The sequence below is a fragment of the Bos indicus genome, chromosome 11 (assembly GCF_029378745.1).
Source record: "Bos indicus isolate NIAB-ARS_2022 breed Sahiwal x Tharparkar chromosome 11, NIAB-ARS_B.indTharparkar_mat_pri_1.0, whole genome shotgun sequence".
Taxonomy (NCBI): domain Eukaryota; kingdom Metazoa; phylum Chordata; class Mammalia; order Artiodactyla; family Bovidae; genus Bos; species Bos indicus.
Genome location: NC_091770.1, coordinates 24,297,447 through 24,314,089, shown reverse-complemented (window position 1 = coordinate 24,314,089; position 16,643 = coordinate 24,297,447).

Here is a 16,643-nt window from a genome sequence, read left to right as displayed (position 1 = left end):
CCACAGAAGCTGGGAACAGATCAAAGCAGAAGAGGACCAACATCTGCTGCAACCAAAGCAAGGAAGAGGTACAAACAAGCTGAATGCATAAATAAGCAGATGAATGATTGATGGGAGGGGGGATGAATGATTAATGAATAAATGAATGATTGATGAATCAACAGCTCAAAGCCCACTCCAGCTCTCTGCTCCTTGGGTAGAGTCTCTCTTGGGAACTGAAGAATAAAGATCCTCCCAAGGCTATCACCTCTAGAATTCCTGCTGGAGTTGGGAGGTGGTAGAGGCTTTGGTTCCTCCCTGGGGCTGCAGGGACAGGTGGCAGGAAGGAGACCAGAGCCACTGGAACTGGGAAGGAAGATGCCTGGGTAGACTGGGTTCTACAGGAGGAGAACTCTTAGGGTATCGCAGGTGGGGAAGGTGTGAGGAAAAGAGAGTGTTTTAAAGAAGTTTTAAAAAATCTTTCGGCCATACCACAGGCATGTAGGACCTTAGTTCCCCGATGAGGGATCAAACCTGCACCCTCTGCACTGGCAGTACAGAATCATAACCACTGGACCACCAGGGAAGTCCCAAGAGGGTGTGTTAAATGTAGGTTTTATTATTACTCAGGTATTGTTATTACTCAGGTATGGTAAGGCCAATGGGTCAGAGGATCCGGAGACAATTGCCATTGAAAAGATAGTTTGTTATACTCATATGGCCCCAAAAAAGGGCACAGGCCACACCATGGTGGGGGACACGGGGAAGCACCATGGTCAGTCAGGGGGCAGAGGGAGTGACGGAAAATGTGGACAAGAGCCTTTACTGTGGTTTCCACAGGGCAGGCAGGGTAAGCAGATTGGCTAGTTTGAAACATTGCAGTGGGTTCTAATGCATAGGGGCTGTCCCTGCTGTCTGTACCCTGGTCCTGGGGAGATTAGAGCCGAGGATATTGTTGTGGAGTGTAAAGAGATCTATAAAGGAGGTGGCTGAGGGCTTGGACTCTGGGTTGGTTGGTTTGCATATGAAAGCTGTACCGGCAGGTGAGTGTTTATCTCTAGAAACTGGCTAACCCCAGAGAGGAGCCATCCCTCCAGTGTTAGCAAGGCCACAGAGCAAAGCATCAAAATTACAGAAAATTTAAAAACACACTTAATACCAGAGGGACCCGGGTCCCTGATGGCTCAGATGGTAAAGAATCTGACTACAGTGCAGGAAACCCGGGATCTCCCTGGGTTAGGCAGATTCCCTGGAGAAGGACATGGCAACCCACTCCAGTATTCTTGCCTGGAGAATCCCATGGACAGAGGAGCCTGGTGGGCTGCAGTCCATGGGGTCGCAGAGTCGGACACGACTGAGTGACTAACACACAATACAGAGGGAAAGAGGAGAGGCTTGGTTTTTCTTTTCCTAGTCCCGCTCTAGACATTCTATAGATACGGGGTCTTGGATTAGTCTCATTCTAGACCTTGTTAGGATAGAAAAGTGCATTTTAACTGAGTGTGTGATTGCATCATTTCAACAGGCAGGAAAATTTTGGTGACTGAAATTTCCAGAAACTTTTCCTGATGGGGCAGGCTGGTGATAACCCCTCCACTGCACTGGCACCACCCAGAGACTTGATAAGCCCCCTCTTCCAGAAGCTCTTGTTCCCTGGTGTGGCCAGATCCTGGTGTCTCACAGGGGAGAAGTGCCCTGTGGGGCAGGGTTCGAGGAGGCAGTGTCTGGAGATGCTGGATCTCAGGGTCCCTCTCAATTTTGGAGGAGGGTCTTGCCAGGGGATTTCTACAGAATCTAGACTGTGAGTTGGAGGTTCAAAAGACCGCTCAGAAGTGTACCTGTAAATATGCCACTTTATTTTCTGAACTTGAATAGAAAATCAAAATCAAAATGGCTCCTATTAGCAAGCTTATTAAGGGCTAGATGTTGGGCTAAGAACTTTGCATTTTTATATCATTTAATTCCCTCAGCAACCCCAGGATGTAGGTATTTTTACCTTCATTTTACAGACCAAACTGAGACACCAACAGGCTAAGTGACTTGCTGGCAAGTGGTGGAGCCAGAATTGCACCCAGATGGGTCACAGCCACTTGGAGTTGAAAACTGAAGGGACTTCCTGGAGGCCTCTTCCAACAACCCAGCTGATATCTCTTCATTCCCCCGACCCGGTGCTTCTTGACCCTTTGAGGGCTGCAGGGCCCTCTAAGCATGTGAGGAGTGTAACATCTCTTCCTAAACGCACACTTTGCATTTGCACAAGTACATCTGCAATGCAATTTCAGGGGCCCACAGGCCCTCCTGAGGCTCTCGAACCCTGCTTCTGGCATTCGCTTTCTACAGTGACTGTTTCTCTTTCTCATAACCTTAGGGCACAGGGCAACCCTCCAGGCCCCAAAATCATCCCAGTGGGGAATGGAATCAGACAGGACAGGTTAATCAATGAAAGCTTGCAGCATGCTCCTTCCATAATTGCATTCCTGCCTTTTCATCCCAGCAGCCAGCACTTAGGGTAATTGCATTCCAATAAGGCTCCCAGGTTTGGGGCCTCTGGGGCCTGCCCTGGAACCTGTTGACATGCCATCTGCTTCCAGAGGGGGTTCTGGAGACCAGGACAGCCTTTTAAAATTCTTCTCTGTTGTCTTTGCTCTAAGAGAGACAAAGGACTCTGCAACAGATCTTTTCCAAAATCCCATTTTCTTAACCCACCCATATCAACCCTGGAGCCAAGGAGTCTTCCTCCCTCCCAGGCTGTCTTTCTGAAGTCAAAATAGCAGCACCTGTCATTCCAAGTGGATGACCTTTGGAAACACCTGGCTTCGGAGCAGGGGTGGAGGGGGGGGCGGACTCAGGGCCGGCTGCGTGGAACCCCTGCTCAGGACTAAAGGAATGAAGCACTTGGGGAGCTCCCTTAGGGCCTGGGCCTCGTGCTGTCTCAAACACCTCCACTTCACTCATTTGCTCATAAGATTTATCGGAACCTCCCTGAAAGACGCCTTCTCTTTGCAAAGAAAAGCCACTGTACAAAAAAGGAGGGAATCCTCAAGAAACAGGCAAATTTCATGAATCCAGAGAGTCTCATTTCCAGAAATGTAACTTCCTCTACAGAAGGTCCACGGCTTCTCCAAGCACCATGAAGTCTATACACGTAACAGAAAAAGTGCAGGGTTCAGGGTGACTTAAGTTTCACTGGTTCCCAAATAGAGGTGCCTCCTCTGCTCACCCCCAGCAAAAGAATGAGGTCTTAAGTGGAGAGGTCTGGTGTTTGTTCTATGACTTACAGATGCACCCCACCCCACCCCCCACCCCGTCCCCCGCAGCTTCCAGCACCTGATGCTTCTTTCCTGCAAAGAAAACTCCCCTGGGGCTCTTCTCTCTCTCGAAATTTAGCCCCAACAAGCCCGCCCGCACCGCCACCAGCCTGGCTCCCTTGTCCACCTCCTAAGGGCTGACAGCTGAGTCCCTCATGCCTGCTGAGACCTTCCCGCTCTCCCTCAGAGGCAGTGGATTGTTTCAGGATGGAAACGTTCTTACTGCAGAAGCAAGGGAGGGCAATGAGTACTCTTGGGTGGTTAATCCCCTCTCCAACATTATAATCCTTGCGGCTGATCTGTGGTTTCGCAGAAAGCGTGGACTTTTCAGTGTGGCAGGCCAGCGCTTGAATCGTGCTTCTGCTGAACACAGGCTGTGTGACATTGGGCCAGTCTGCTCACCAGCCTGCATCTTAGTTTCTCCCTCTGGGGGTGGGGGTGAAGGTAACAGAATGAGATCTGTCTTACAGCAGCAGTTCCCAATCTTTTTGGCACCAGGGACTGGTTTTGTGGAAGACAGGTTTTCCACTGATGGGGTTGGGGGATGGTTTCAGAATGATTCAAGTGCATTCCATTTATTGTACATTTTATTTCTATTATTATTACATCAGCTCCGTTTCAGATCATCAGGTATTATATCCTGGAGGTTGAGGGACCCCTGCCTTACAATGGTTGCAACTGAAGAGATAACATGCCCTGACCCCCAGCATTTGATATGTGGTTTCCAGAATTCCATGGACAGAGGAGTCTGGCAGGCTATATATTCCACGGGGCACAAAGAGTTGGACACAACTGAGCGACTGACACTTTTCTTCCTTCTTTCCTACGTGAAGGCACAATTCCTCTAACATTATGAGATGTTAGAAGGTTCTGCTGGGTTGTTCTCTATCAGCACCCCTTGGACCTGACTTCTCCCCAGCTTTTCCCCCTTCAACCATTCCATTCTGTTATCCTAGTCTCTCCTCCTACCTGGGACTTCCCCCGTGGCTCAGTGATAAAGAATTCGCGTGCCAATGCAGGAGATGTGGGTTTGATCCCTGGGTCGGGAAGATCCCCTGGAGGAGGGCATGGCAACCCACGCCAGTATTCTTGCCTGGAGAATCCCATGGGCAGAGGAGCCTGGTGGCCTATAGTCCAATGGGTCGCAAAAGAGCTGGACACGACTTGGTGACTGAGCTTGCCTGCTCCCTCTACCTATAGCACATTGCCTCAACTGCAGATCGCTGCTCCAGCCTTTCTCCAGAGAACGTGGTTCTCACTAACGGGCTTGGCATCCCTCCTGTGGTTCTTAGTAGCGGTCAGTGTGGCCTCACAAATGGGGACACGATAGGTCCATTAGTCCAGGCCTGCCTCTTCTGGTTTAACACATCCAAGTCTGTAAGGGCTGCTACCCACTTTCCATGAGTGGTGAGACTGTGAATGTTACGTTTGAGTGGGGTGGATCTTATGTGGGCACCAGCCTCCTGGGGACGAACAGGAGCTGCAGGGCTGTGCGAGGCACACATCCTCCTGTTCGAGGCCATGCCCGCTTCCATCTCTTCACTGTCACCAGCAGGCACACCCTTGCCATTGACTTCCCAATCAGGACCACCTGAGCCTCAGAGGACCCAGACCCAGAAGCACCATGTGGGGGCATGTTTTGCATGCTTACAAGTTAAGTGTTTTAAATGGAATATTGAAGTTCCTAAGACAGTGCATGGATGGGGTGGGGGGTAGGGAGTGGGGTAGGAAAGGGGTCACAACAGGCCAGTGAAGATTAGGGATTTAATTAAACTGCTTGTTTGGGTAAGGGCTTTTAGGTGCAAAGCTGCTTTGCATGATAATGGCAGTTTATCTGAATTCCATTCTCCTGAAGGAAACTCTTTTACACTTAATTACTGTGACCAGTAAACCTGTTTTATCCTTAACGCCCTCTCCCCAGGGGTGGGGGTTTGGGGGCCGTTTCCCTCTCAGCTTCAGTTCTGGTGACCACTGCCAAGGACAGACCCTCTAGTCATCTGTTGCAATCCAAGGAGGCCTGTCCACGTGGCAGGCAATACCGAGGTGGGTGGAGGGCCCTTAAGATGACTCAGTGCGGTCAGGTCTGGTTCAGGGTAACCCCTGAAGGTCCCCAGAGGGCTCCACAGCCAGCCAGGGCTGCAGAGAATGGGACTGGGGTTAGGCTGCTGGCACTGAGCCTGAGGTCTCTGCTCCCAGAACCCGTGAATGCTCACCACTGACATTCACCTCATAGTCTCCTGCTTCTGAACTGACTGGCGGGGTGTGGTGGCTAAGAGTGCTGGGTGGCGGTGGTTTGGTGGCGGGGGTGGGTGGGTGGGTGGGTAGTCAGGAGTAGAGGGGGAGTCCCTGGCTGACTTATCAGGGTGTTCCAAAGGTGGAGGGGCTTTATCTTGGCGTTCGGTGGTGGTGGTGGTAGTAACTGTTTTCCAGGTAGGTTGGCAGCATTTGTTTACCTGCCAGGCAAAGGGAGAGGAAGATGGAAAGGTTGGTGGAGAGAGTCAAAGAGCCCCGGTACAGAGAGGGAGCCCCAGGGAGACACGCCTCAGTGTTCAGAGACTCCAGAGAGGCAGGCAGGCTAGGGAAGGGTTAAAGAGTTTGGGAACTCCTGTTTCCAATCACTTGTCAGCCAGCCTCGCTCTCATCCTTATCAGCAGGGATAGGGCCATGCGGGGAGAGGCTCAGAGAGCTTTGGTTTCCAAGCTCTTCCCAGACTCCAAGCTCTCAGCGTTTCTCTTTACCTTCTAAGGGCTCGTGGCTCCGGCTGGGGGCAGGGCGGCGGGTAGGGTCTGGGAACCCAAATACATTTAATGGAATAGAGTAGGAGTTACTAAATGCAGCCCTGGGGTAGTGGGGGGCTGAAGAATCTCAGGAGTAAACCTTCAGAGTTAAACTGCCCTTCCTCCCTACCCCTGCCCCCACCTCCATAGCAGAAAGCCAGATTCATGCAGCTGCATCTTCACTCCTTAGTTAACTCACCATTGGCTAACACCCTTCAATGTTTTTCCCTTTTACAGTTTCCGCTGAATCAGAGATCTACGTTGTGTTCTTGTGCACTGGCTTTTGGAACTCAAGTAAAGACCCTTTCATTTCGGGTGAAATTCCTCTTGGTAGATTGGCCCTAGGCTGGTCTTTGGAGAGGTATGCAGTTTTCATTTCTGCTATCAATACTAACTGTCCTTGTTTCAGCCATTAGAAAATGTGATGTCTGCTTTTTATATCTTCATTCAAGTTATTGATTTAAAAGATGTTGCCTGGGAGAGGGCTGAGGGTTGAGCCATCAGTCACACCAATATAGATTATCTTCTAGAACTTGACATCAATCCAGGATCACTGTCCTTTGAACCTGGTTATTAATCCAGCTACTAGTCTCCCATATTGTGGTCCTCTGATTTATTAATATAATCCACCAGTGTTTCCAGAAGGTTACCATGAGAAAAGATAGGCCCCTCTCTGAAATCCAGTACACTTAGTTCCCTGTATCCATTCTAGTAACCGTTAAAGAAGGAAGGAAGGTTCATGTGATACTTTGCAGTAGACAAGAGATATGATATGAATGCAAATGTATCTACATTTTTATGTAGTTATGTAGTAACTACATAACTACAATTTTGTAAGGGGCAAGTGTTTCTTGCCAAGAACTGGTACATATTTCAGATAAGCCAAGGAGCTGGGTCTGTAAGACAGAACTGATCAAGTTAAGAAATGGGGATCTAAAGAGGACTTGAGTGCATCAAAAGCAGGGACTAGGGCAGCAGTTTGTGGAAAAGGCACCAGTTTCAGTGATTTGGGGGTTCCTGTGACTGCAAGAGTAGTTCTTGGACTAGAACCAAGATTTCCAACCCCTCCTGGAAAACCAGCCACATGACATCGATTCTTCTAGATCTGGAAACTCCAGGCAGGTTCTGAATACCCTAGGCTGACCCTCCATGCCTCTGGTAAGGCTGTTCACCTTGATAGCCCTCTACTTGCTGCCTGCGTGGTGAATATCTCATCCTTCATTTCCATTCCAAGTCTTGCCTGCCTCCTCCTCACCTCTGATTCCAGACTTTCCCAGGTAGAACTACTTTTCCCGCTGTGACTTTTTCTTCCCTGTACAGATGTTCCCAATATACATTTGCACTGAGAACCCTAGATTGTACAGAGGAAAGAACACAGGCTTTGAAGCCCAGTGGAGCTAGATTTCAGCTCTGACTTTGTGTCTTATTTTAACCTCTCTAAATCTCATTTTCCTTATCTGTAAAGTTGGGACAGGAATAAATACTCAACAGGACTGGCAAGAGGATTCAACAGATAGTGAGCACAGAGCACTGTATTAGTTATCTTCTGCTGCAGAACAAATTACCCCAAATTTAATGGCTTAAACCAATAATGAACACTCTCTCACACACTTTCTGTGGGTCAGGAATTTGGGAACGACTTGGCTGAGTGGTTCTGACCTGATGTTTCCAATGACGTTGCAGTCATTTGAAGGTTTGTTTGAAACTGGAGGCTTTGCTTTCAAGATGGCTGAGTCACATGGCTGTTAGCAAAAGGTTTTAGTTCCTTCCAGGTTGTTGGGGGGAGGCCTCATTTCTTCTCCATGTGGCCTCCCCATAGGGCTTCTTGAATGTCATCACCACATGGCGGTCAGATTTCTTCTAGGGTGCTCGTTCGGAGATGGAAGCTGCATAGCACTTACGGCCCAGTCTCTGAAGGCACACAGTTTTTTTCCCCATAAATTCTATTAGTTACAGATGGCAGTCCTGCTCAGTATAGAAGAGGACTACAGAAGTACATGAATACCAGGGAGTGAGCATCTTTGGGGTCCATACCCAGCCTACTGTTTATTGTTGTTCAGTTGCTAAGCTGTGTCTGACTCTTTGCAGTCCCATGGATTGCAGCATGCCTGGCTTCCTATCTTCCTATGTCCTTCACTGTCTCCCAAGGTTTGCTGGATATCTTCCTATGTCCTTCACTATCTCCTAGGGTTTGCTCAAATTCATGTCCATTGAGTTGGTGATGCCATCCAACTATCTCATCCTCTGTTGCCCTCTTCTCCTTCTGCTTTCAACCTTTCCCAGCATCAGGGACTTTTCTAGTGAGTCAGCTCTTCACATCAGGTGACCAAAGTATTGGAGCTTCAACATCAGTCCTTCCAATGAATATTCAGGGTTGATTTCCTTTAGGATTGACTGACTTGATCTCCTTGCTGTGCAAGAGATTCTCAAGAGTCTTCTTCAGCACAGTTCAAAAGCATCAATTCTTTGGTATTCAGCCTTCTTTATGGTCCAACTTTCACATCCGTACATGACTACTAGAAAAACTATACCTTTAACTGTATGGACCTTTGTTGGCAAAGTGATGTCTCTGCTTTTTAATATGCTGTCTAGGTTTGTCATAGCTTTTCTTCCAAGGAGCAAGTGTCTTTTAATTTCATGGGTGCAGTTAATATCTGCAGTGATTTTGGAGCCCAAGAAAATGAAATCTGTCACTGTTTCCACTTTTTCACAATCTCTTTGTTATTGAAAGCATATCATATCATAAGGTGGAAACAAAGTCTCTATTGACAGATTGATGGATAAAGAAATATGAGATCTATTTGTGTGTGTGTGTATATATATATATAATGGAATATTATTAAGGCTTAAATATATATTACATACACATAATGGAATATTATTCAGTCTTGAAAGGAAATCCTGCCATTTGCAACAGCATGGATGAACCTAGGGAACATTCTGCAAGTAAAATAAACTAACACAGGCAAATACTGCATGATCTCACTTATATGCGGAATGTAAAAAAAAAAAAAAAAAAGAACGGAGAACAGAATGGTGATTACCAGAGGCTGGAGAGTTGGGGAAAATTAAAGATATTGATTGAAGCATACAAACTTTCAGTTATAAGATAAGTAAGTTCTAGAAACCTAATATAAAGCATGGTGACTGTAGTTAATAGTAATGCATTGTAGACTTGAAATTTGTGAAGTGAGTAAATCTCAAGTGTTCTCACTGCACACAAAATGTTTAACTATGGGAGGTGATGGATACATTAGCTAATTTGTGGTCAACATATCTGTATATCAAAACATCACATTATATACATTAAATAATTTTTAATAATAATTATTAATTTTTGTAGATAATTTTTGTCAAAAATAAATTAAAAATATTTTTAAAAAATCTGTCATAAGGGTCCAATTAATAGTAGCTGCCATTATTATTAATTCATAAATCTGCATTTTCTACTAGAAAATAAGCCCCTTCAGGGTGGTCATTGTGTCTTGACTATTTGTATCCCAAGTTCTTAGAATAGTGTCAAGTGTACTGGTAGGTCCATACTAAATGTTGGTGGAGAATACATGAATGAAGACTTGGAGAGAGTTAGTCTAGTGGTCTAGAGGCAGGCTCAGAGTGAGGGGAGAGTTCACACTCAGATGTTCAGTAGAATTCTGTAACAACCATGTGCCTGGAATTACCAACCTGTATAGAATCAAGACGTGATGGTTCCTTACATTTTGATGCTTGAGTACCAAAGACATTTGATACCTTAACAGCAGACAGCACAGGAGAAGTTCTTAATTCTCTTTGGAAAAGAGACCCCGATCAGGAATTTTGGCATGAAGCAATAATCTCAGTCCCATGATTTAAAGAGTGAACCCTCTGCTGTTTAGTTCCCCAGCCTAGGGCAGACATGGGAACCTCTTGATATTTTTGTCATACTCAAATTCCTATCTTGATGACTCCCGTGTCCTTCAACCGGGCAGAACAATCTCCCTTTCTAGAAGATCTGATGCACATTTCTTAGAGTTAATTAAAAGTGCACAGAGAGTTTCATGTCAGAGACCTGCCCGGCTCCTCCTGCCCTCACAGCAGCAAAGGAGCTGAGTCTGTGAGGTAATTGATACTCCGGGCAATATTGAGTTTCCAGACATGTAGCTCAAATGGTAAGCCTTGCTCCCGCCCCCTGGGCTTGAAAGTTCACCGATTGTCCTTTTCCCACAGACGGAGCCTTCTGTCTCTTCTGGTGTATGTGTATTTGCTACATTTTCCAATAAGAAGCCACTCCCGTGGGGCTGCACCTCCAGAGCCTGGGACATAAAGACCTGTGGAGAAGCAGGTGTCTTTGCAGGGATTTCCCATGTAGATCACATTCCCAGTTGCCTGAGATTCCATTTCTCCGCAGTTCCTTGAAATCTCAAATGAGTAGGTTTATCTGGCCCTTTCTCCCTTCTTTAAGCCAGGGTGAGAGTGGCAAGAAGAGAGAAATTCTTTTTCTATCAGAGTGGAAGGAGCTTGGTTACAAAGATCAATATGTTGCCCTGGATAATAAAAAGAAGATTGAGACATAAACCCAGACACACCATGGGAGACGCTTGATATTTGCATTGCACTTAAACCCAACCAGGTCACTCTAGGGGACTCTGAAAGGAAATTAAAAATGCTTATTGATTGAAATTAAAAAATGCCATAATTGGGTCTGTTATGTATCAGGGACCATTGTAATCCCAGGCAACTGCACTCTGGAACGACCCCCATCTTGAATGAGCTTCTTTTCATGGCATTCATTTCACTTTCCAAAAGGATTTAACCAGAAAGGACATTTTTGGTAGAGACAGCATTGAGAAATATGGCCAGTGGGAGAGTTGGAGACTCGTGCATATGAGGAATTCTTTGGGTATAGGATCAAGGCGATGTGACTCTATTGGTTTTCAGTTTCCCCCTTTGCGTAGCTGTGGAAAGAATGTGTCATTCCTGGTCAAAAACCCTGCCAAAGTATTTCCTTGGAGATAAAAACACAGAATATGAGTTTTAAGAAACATTTTTTGGGGAGTCAAAAGAATGTTAATGATTAAATTATTAAAGAAGTTGAAAATAAAATAAATACTTATGACTAGTTAAAATATTTAAAAAGATACTGAAAGAAAATATTAAGTGTTCAGAGGGGAACCAGGGAGTGGGGCAGAGAGAACCCAAAGAGGGACAGCGTGGAAACCAAACTGAGGAAGCAAGAATTTTTAACTAATGATTATTAGAGAAACAACAACAGTGATTCTTTTAAAAAAACAATTATGATTCTAGGAAAAGGGACACAAAATAATCTGTCAGCCGTACTAGGTTGAGTAAGCTATGAGATTTATGGATAGTATCTATTTCTTCTGTGACTAAAAAACACTTTTTTGGATTGTTTCATTCAGTTGACAACCATTTATTGAGCAGATACTATATGCCATTGCTTGGCATATCCATATGCAATCAGTTCAGTTCAGTTCAGTCGCTCAGTTGTGTCCGACTCTTTGCAACCCCATGAATTGCAGCATGCCAGGCCTCCCTGTCCATCGCCAACTCCTGGAGTTCACTCAAACTCACGTCCATTGAGTTGGTGATGCCATCCAGCCATCTAATCCTCTTGTCGTCCCCTTCTCCTCCTGCCCCCAATCCCTCCCAGCATCAGAGTCTTTTCCAATGAGACAACTCTTTGCATGAGGTGGCCAAAGTACTGGAGTTTCAGCTTTAGCATCATTCCTTCCAAAGAACACCCAGGACTGATCTTTAGAATGGACTGGTTGGATCTCCTTGCAGTCCAAGGGATTCTCAAGAGTCTTCTCCAACACCACAGTTCAAAAGCATCAATTCTTCAGTGCTCAGCTTTCTTCACAGTCCAACTCTCACATCCATACATGACCACAGGAAAAACCATAGCCTTGACTAGACGGACCTTTGTTGACAAAGCAATGTCTCTGCTTATATGCAATAAATACATTTAAAAAATCCTTACAACAACTCTATGAGTAGGTATAATTATCACTCCCATTTTATAGGTGAGGAAAGTGAGGCTCAAGTGGATTAAGCACTTGTTGAGTGCCACAATTAGGAAGCAGTGAGGTGTGGATTTGAACCTAGGAAGTCCTGTAAACCATTGCATAATGCCATCCCTTAATAAATATGTGAGCAACCAAAATGCAAGACAGAGTGGAAAGCACTTCATGGGTGATGAAATCAGCTGCAATCAAAGTTCTAACCTCTGGCAAGGGAAGGGAATGGTAGGAGGGAGCTCCCTTGAGGGGTGGTATTTGAGCTGGATCTTCAATGTGGGCGAGATTTTCTAAGTGAGCAGAGGAAGAAGCATCTTCAAGATGGAGGGGCTGACATGAACCAGTGCTTGGAATTGGAAAGTGAAAGACGTGTTTGGAGAAGTTTATGATTCCAGTGTGTGGGGACAGCAGTTGTCCATGGTGGCAGCAGGCTAGCTGGAGTGAGAAGAAGCCATCAGGAGCAGGGCTTCTTCTACTGTTGAGCACACACATGGGGGACAGGGGTAGAGGTTGGGGGTGGGGGTGGGGGTTCTTGTTAAATGCCACTTTCTGCTGCAGTAGTCTGTGGTACCAGCCCCCAGGGATGGCCAGGCAGCCAGTCTTGGATTACACTGGGCATCTGGGCTCTTGAGGGCCTTGCTTTCTTGGCTCAGGGTGTGGAATTTATTTGGTAAACCCAGGGCTGCACAGATGGATTCTACACAGGAAAGGTTTTAGAAAGATGTTTGGTGGTAGTGTAGAGTGCTCTGAAGGCCTTTGGGCTTTGGTTTCTTTAGGTCCTAACTTGCAACCCTCAAAGCTCAGAACACTGACTCAATTGGGGTTTGGGCAGGAAAACCCGGGGTTCCCGGCTAGTTGACAGGACTCAGCTCACCTTTGGCTTCTAGTTGTCACTTTTTCACCAGAGCTGCCTAGCAACCATTTCTCTCCTCCTCCAGGACTGGCCAGTAGCAAAATCTGTCCTATTCTCTAGAGTTCAAAAAGGAGATGAAATGTTGGCTCGACCTTGGGTCATCCTTGTGGGCCCATCCTGGTAAAGGCTGGGCCTTGTCACCCAGCACATTCTGGATCACTTTTCCACAACTGACAGATCTGCTTAGGAAAGGAAAAATGCTGCTAATATCAGCCTGAAAAAAACATCATCAGGAAATTAAATCTGTGGCTTTAAAAAATCCCACACTGCTTTCTGGCTCTGCTCCCTCTCCCAACAGGGATTGCTCCCTGGGCCTGGGGGCCTCCTTCCGGCCTCCTCCCTCCCTATCAAGTCCTCCCACCTTCCATCCCCTCCCCCAGCCTCCTCTCCTGCTTTCCTTCCTTTCTTTCTCCTCCCTCAGGACCTCCAGCCTCCCTTCTTTCTTCTCACTGGGCTTCTCCTTTGTGGCTTCAGGCTTCCCTTCCGGTCTCCAGGCCTCCAGCTTTTCCTCAGCTCCAGGGAAGCATCTGTCTGTCTCCTTTTCATTTCCCATCAGAGAATCCTACATGCTGAATGGGCCCTTCAGACCAGGCCCTGAAGGGGACTTGGCTGGGGCACTAGGGGAGAGGGGAGGGGTGCTGGGGACCTGCCGGGTCCATACAGAAGCCCATTGATAGTCAGCCCCTCGACACAGACAACCCAGCCCAGCCTCCATGGCTCCAGGCGGAGAGAAGTGTCCCTGGAGGCAGTGGTCAGCAACCCGGCCATCGTGAATGACCTCAGTGTCTGACTGGTGGGGGAGCCTTCATTCTGTGCCCTCCAAATCCTTCAGGCCTATCAGCCCCACCATTGGTGTGAATATATTTGTCTTGAAAATAATTTGTCAGTACATCTCCATCAGCAGTGCTGATTTCATTAATTGAAAGAATTAGTTCTTTGTGGCCAATGGAAGAACATGGAGCCAAAACACACGGAACACTTTTTCCCCAGTGACCCAGAGACCCTTGGACGAACTCCTGGGTGCCATGAAAATGGATCGTTTTGCAGAAAGAATATTGTTGGATGTTTATTTAACATCACTTTCCATCCCCCCAAAAAGACCTTCAATCCTTCTCACATCTGGCTGCTTTTCTTCCTCCTCTTTTTGTGTAGAGCCAGGGCAGGGAGGAAACTTCATCAGCCCGAAAACATCCAGCAGCAAAGTGTAAATTAAACGTGCAGAGGGGCCAGGGGCAGGGGAGTCCTATATCCTCGGGGTGGAGGAGTAAGGAGACTGTGTCCTCACCCCTACTCAGTATGGGCAGAACTATTTCTGGATCCTGCGTCTGCCACTAGGAGCTGTGTGACCTTAGGCAAGACCCTCTACTCTTCTGGGCCTCAGTTTCCTTACTCATAAAATGGTGGGGGTGGGGCACTAAAGATACCCTCATGGGGCTCTGGGAGGATTAAAGTGGGTAATGTGTGTATAGTGTATGGCATATAGTAGATACTTAATTGATGGTAGCTATGATTATTTTTGTCGGGATCAAAATCAGAACAGAATTTCAGCTGTCCCTAGATCTCAGAGACCTGCCTTTGCTAGTTCCATTCAGGGAGACAGATGGGCAGAAGTATACTCTATGGGGGCAGGGGAGACAGATGGACAAAAAAGCATGATCAAGGGGATTGGATGGAAGGACAGACCAATGGGATGATGGACAGATGGGACATCTCATGGGGAAAGTAAATTGATGACAACTCAAAGGAGATACTGAGACACGGTGGTCCAGTGGGAGGGACAGATGGATGAGGTCCAACAGGGGAGACAGAGAGATGACAGGCCAAAGTGGAAGACGGATGGCAATTTCATAGTGGAACGGGGGTGGGCATGGGCAACCCAGTGACTGGGGAGAACAGATGGATACCATGCTGATGGTGGCGGGGCCTGGGCTTCCTGTTTAGTCTCTTCCTCAGGGCTGGACATCCCTGAATTCAGAAGCACTCCAGGGGCTCTGTGGGCATCTGAGAGGTGTGTGTGTGGGGGTATCACATGACCTGAGAAGACACTAAGCCCCAGGGTCAGCTGGGGCCTCTGTGCCTCCCCCTCCCGCAACCCCTCCCTGGGTGGCCCCACAGATGAAGGCTGAGCTATGATGGGAAGGGGAGGAGGGAGAAGGAGGAGGAGGAGAAGGTGGGAGAAAACAGCGTTTTGAAAGAAAAGGGAAATAAAACTGGCTAAAAGTTTTATTTATTTAAAATAAAGGTTCAGTTATGCTTGACTGTAAACATGCTGGCCCATCCCTCCCTCCCTCCCTCTCCTCCTGGCAGAGGCCTGGGACCACACAGCAAGCCGGGGGCAGGAGGCAGAGAGAAGGCCAGAGTAGGCCGTGGGGAGGGGTGGGACTAGGGTGCCCCAGGTGTGGGGAGGGGAGAGGGACCTAGGAGCTTGGCGACCTGCGGAGCACAGCTGGGTCTAAGACCCGCTGGCCCTCAACTCTAGGTCCTTCACCACACAAACCCTGAATAGTCCCAAAGGCTTCAGCTCCACACACAGCCCAAAAACACTCGGCAGGGAGATGCAGATGACGTAGCCACACACAGGGACACTCGCAGGTGTGCAGGTCTTTCTCTCACCTTCCTCTCTGCTTTTCTGTTTGTCAGAGATAGACAGCAGGGTCCTCCAGGAGGTGGCAGAACTCCAGCTGTGAGTCACAGGTTCTATTTGAACTCAAAATCCTTACCTCTTTCTTTCTGGTTCCACCTGACTTCCTTCCGTGTTTTTCAGGGACTGAGCCTCTTTGGGTGGCCTGTAAGAATCTATGAGCTTGATGGAGCAGAATCTGGAGTAGAGACAGGTGTGGGGGACCCTGCCTTGCAGATCCTTGATGAAGACGTTGCGCAGGCCGCCGTTGGTGGCTGCACTGGCCAGGGAAGGGCTGTGGTATGCAGCAGGGTCAGGAGGCAGGAGGCAGGAAATGTTTGTGATAAGAGCTTTCCCTTTTAGCAAGCTCCCCTCCAGTCCAGACTGGGCTGTAGGGAAAGGTCAGGGGGCTACAAAATGCCAGCCCTGGGGACTGAGGTGGGTAGGGCAGCATTCATGGGGGCCCTTGGGGCTGAAGAAAGGCTGCACCTGGGGATAACACTGACCCTGGAAAAACCAGACAGGGCTGCCTTCCTTTGGGATCAGAAGGCTCAACCAGACTTCAATAAGGCCAGATCAATAAGGCCAATTCTTTTTCCTTAAGAAAAAGAAAAGAGGAAACAAACACCCTTCCCCTCCCAAACTTTGTTAATCCAAGTTGCTGGGAGCAGGAGTAGGTCTCAGTCTGTCCTGGCCCCAGGGCAATTCACGCTCCAGGTTGGTCCCATTTGGGGACCACTTGTGACACTAAGCAGAAAAATGGGAAATGGAAGTGTGTGCTGAGGATCAGGTCGGAGGCTCCAAGATAGAATCCAACCCAAGGGAGTCTTCTGCTGGGAATGCAGGCTCAGGGGTGTGGTCATGGAGCAAAGTTTTGGAGGCTTCGTGCTCCTCTGGCTCCTACTGTCTCCTGTTTGCTCGGGGAGGGGCGGGGCAGCAACCTCGCCATCTGTGGTTGACTTGGACAGCTCACAAAGGAGCAGGAAGTGCCGCAAAGGAGCCGCCACGGGTGCTATTGTGCCAGTGGCC